The sequence below is a fragment of the Tasmannia lanceolata genome, unplaced genomic scaffold (genome assembly GCF_043159265.1).
Source record: "Tasmannia lanceolata isolate RefF3 unplaced genomic scaffold, GAP_Taslan_0.1 ptg000023l, whole genome shotgun sequence".
In the NCBI taxonomy this organism is placed as follows: Eukaryota; Viridiplantae; Streptophyta; class Magnoliopsida; order Canellales; family Winteraceae; genus Tasmannia; species Tasmannia lanceolata.
This window is the reverse complement of record NW_027518700.1, coordinates 23,881,297-23,885,302: the sequence shown is the minus strand read 5'-3', so window position 1 is coordinate 23,885,302 and position 4,006 is coordinate 23,881,297. Positions and strand designations below refer to the sequence as shown.

General features: G+C 36.4%; 1 pseudogene; it reads right to left on the bottom strand.

The window, feature by feature from the left end:
* Positions 1-554: 554 nt before the first annotated feature.
* LOC143855949 (putative LRR receptor-like serine/threonine-protein kinase At3g47570 pseudogene) lies at positions 555-3,473 on the bottom strand (annotated as a pseudogene).
* Positions 3,474-4,006: the final 533 nt, after the last annotated feature.

Here is a 4,006-nt window from a genome sequence, read left to right as displayed (position 1 = left end):
TAGCTGGTGGGTGCTAGGTTGCACGCCATTCAAAAGGAGGCCTAATGTATAGAGGAAGCTCGAGATGAAACAATTGACACAGTGCAGGAGGCTGCGTTAGTGGAAGGAACTGACACCAGGAATGAACTTGACATATAAAATGATACAGATATGTTAAAATCAGAATATTTTTAGAAGTCTACTTTCATTTCTCAGTCTCAAGAACAATGTTGTAATAGATCTGGGGAAAAAACCAACAGTTACAAGTACTAGGACAAACCACAACACATAAGCTACAAGTTTACAAGAGAAACAACGGAGATAGATGTTAATTGTTTCACAAACATAAACATATAGAAAAGTTATCATACATCCATAATAAACATTACCATAGGGAGAAATAAAAGAAAATTTACACACTAATTTAGAGCATTTTCATGAATAATTATCTTCTTACTAACTCGTGAGGGAAGATGGACCTTCACCGAGTAGTAAGGCCCTATTTCGTCTCTCTCCGTAGATCCCAACACCAAGAAATATTTCTCTGATCACATTCATTTCCTTTATAACATCTCTCATTTCCATTCGTTCTCTCGGTAATTCAGCTGAACACGCAACTCCAATTCGCAGTAAAGGTACCAAGCACTCCCGCAACCTATAAATCCTATCTCTGTCATTTTGAGCATGTTGGTAACTCTGTCTTCTTCATCTTCTAAAAGCAGCAACGGATCCACAATCTCCAACACCTGCTCAGGCAAAGCCAACTGAGCAAACTTGTTAAGACTTAGGTCATCCTTAAACATGTCATCTGTGGGACCCTTTCCTGTGAGCATCTCTAATAGAAGAATCCCATAACTATACACGTCTCCAGATGTGGAAACATGGCCACCTACCCCATATTCTGCATTTTGACACATATACTTTTGTCATGAGAAAGGAAGCCACATACTAGTTAGAAAGTAAAAGAAACTAAGAGAAATTGATTTGGGAAAAAAAAAGTGAGATTTATTATCAAAGCAAAACAAAATTTTAATAACGACTAAGCAAGCAAAAGTTTCTAATTCAAAAAAATAAAATAATGAATAAGCAAGCAAAAACTATAGTTCAACAAAACAAAAGCCGATATTTATTGTCAATCAGGAGATAGATGACCAAGGTGCAATGACATTGAAGTATAATTTAATATAAGAGAAAAATAATCAATGCACACAAACCATTTTAAGCATTTCATTTTCACAGAAATTTTCAGCATTTTACTTATTATCAAGATTTTCTTCTAAAGAAGATTGTGTAACACATCTAGTCCCTGTCATGAGAAAGAGCTTCCAATTTCCATGAGAATGCCCTGATCATTGTTGACACAGAATGAGATAAGTTTGATCGTTCAAGGGCCTAGGATCGTCTGATCGTTTGATCAATGCGATCTCAACTGCCATTTGGAAGGCCTTATGGTTACCATTTGGATCTGTGTTGCATGGATTCGGATTTGTGTATCACGATCGAACAGATTTGAGGTGTCGAATTCAGCAAACCACCAAAACTAGGATTCATGGAGTCAGTAATTTTTATTAAATAAAATAAAACGATATATATATATATATATATATATATATTCATATTCATGAAAATTTGACGGTGGAGTGTCAGGTGTTATGATTTTTATTGGGGAGAGAGAGAGAGAGAGAGAGAGAGAGAGAGAGAGAGAGAGAGAGAGAGAGAGAGGAGGATTTTTAATAAGAGAGGACAGACTATGCTTTTATAAAAACAGGTTAAAAATAAAACGTGTTTAAAGGGAAAATATATAGGATTCCAATTTTAAAAGAGACAATGACATGTCAGATTCGCCCGAAAAAAACAGGATTTATCCGGGACACGACTACGACAAGAATCCAAATGTGTCCCATGTAAATGCATGTTCGAGGCATAGGGGGGCGAAGAATCCGTGCAAGTTAGGTTTGGATCAATGGAACCATCCATGTAAACAGGGCAAAAGTAGGGTTCAATAAGAGACTTTTAGGCGAGGGCATAAAAGTGACTTTCTTAGTAGCATATGCTTTTAATTTTCTAGCAGAAAACAAAGTCATATCAAGTATAGTGCTCATTTGCTCTCCACTTCTTCATTCCACATGTGTGTACTTAGGTGAGAACCAATTTGGGACACCTACAATTTCACAATGCTTTTGCATGTAAAAGTCACCACATAGTGATGACCTAGAAGGATGCCCAATTTTTAAGCACATGTTTGCTTCCTCGTGCCAAAGCAATGCAAAAGTGGATAACAACTCATATTTCTTATATGATGGTCCAGGATCCAAAGATATGATATTTCTTAAATAAAATTACCAAAATTCCTCTTGGAGTAAAATTTATCAACAAATTAGAACTCCCTAAACTTGGATAATTATCAGAATAAACATTAAAAAACAAATATTCAAACAAATAAAGATTAAACAATGGAAAAGCATTTGGTAACATGTAAATTTTACTATTTTTGGTAACAGAATCTAGTCCATCTTAAATGTGACACTTTGTAGCCATTGGGGGCATTGAGCTAGTTTTCCACAATTAGGTGTTTTATCCCATTGTCTTTGGTTCCACCATGTTTGAATGATTATAATCCGGTGATCATTACCTTTATTAGTATCTTCGTATCCAGGTTGGCCAATGCTATGAAAGCTACTCCTGGACCTTTATTAGTATCTTCATATCCAGGTTGGTCACTACTATTGATCTAGTAGTGACCAACCAGATCAATAGACATGATTGCTTTGTTGAAACTTGCTAATTTTAGATTTGTTGTGCAAAATTAGCCATTTAAAATTGTTCATGAAGCTCATTTGAAAATAAAACGGATGAAGAAAACTTATGAAAGCAGTACCTGGAGCAATGTACCCAATAGTTCCCTTTAACCCAATCGTGTTGCTCTGATCTTCAGAGTTGCGAATGATCTTCTGATGGAACCTGGCTAAACCAAAATCACTCACGTGGGCATTCATGTCTTCATCAAGAAGAATATTGCTTGGCTTTAGATCACAATGAGCGATTGTCGTCTGGCAATGATTGTGAAGATAATCCAATGCAGAAGCCACGCCACTTGCTAAGTTCAGTCTCTTAATGATGCTTAATCTCCTCATTTGACTTTGTCCATCTACTTTTGGATGCAACCACTTCTCCAAACTCCTGTTTGGCATGAACTCAAACACAAGAGCTTTGAAATCATTACCTCCAAAATCTATACTTGAGCAAGAAGTTATGATTTTGACAAGATTTCGATGGCGAATGTTTCTCAGTGCTTCGCATTCAGCTATGAAACTCTTGGAAGCTCCACTTTTTTGAAGGTTAAGTACCTTCACAGCAACAATACTTTCATCTTGCCCAAGAATTCCCTTATACACTGATCCATAACTTCCCATACCTATCAAATTGGTTGAAGAGAATCCATATGTTGCTTTAAAGAGCTCTGTGTAGGAAACCTTTAAAAGCCGACCGTCCATGGAAGATGTTGAAGCTTTCTTCCTTGACTTCCTTATCCAGTAAAGAGAAGAAATGACACAGAAAAAGAAAATCAAAGATAAAACTGCACTTATTACTGGGACAATTACTTTTGAAAGAGATTTTTCTTGGTTCTCATCAGCCAAGACAGGTCAGGCAGGCAACTTTAATTCTGGGATACCACCACAAAGATTATTATTTCCTGTGACTGAAATAGCACTTGCATTTCTAAAGATCCCTTGATTTGGTACTTCACCTTCAAAATTGTTGAAAGACAAGTTTAGATACTCCAGAAATTGAAACCCCTCTAGATGCTTTGGAATATTCCCTGAGAAGTTATTGTATGAAAGATCAAGAACTTGAATAGCTGTTAAAGTACTCAAAACAGAGAAAATGTTTCCTCTAAAGGAGTTCCCCTGAAGATAAAGTTCTAGCAAGCCCTGACAATTTGCAAGAGTACTTGGGATTTCACCTGACAATTTATTCGACGAAACATTCAATACCACTAAATGTTCCAAGTTGCCCACTTCTGATG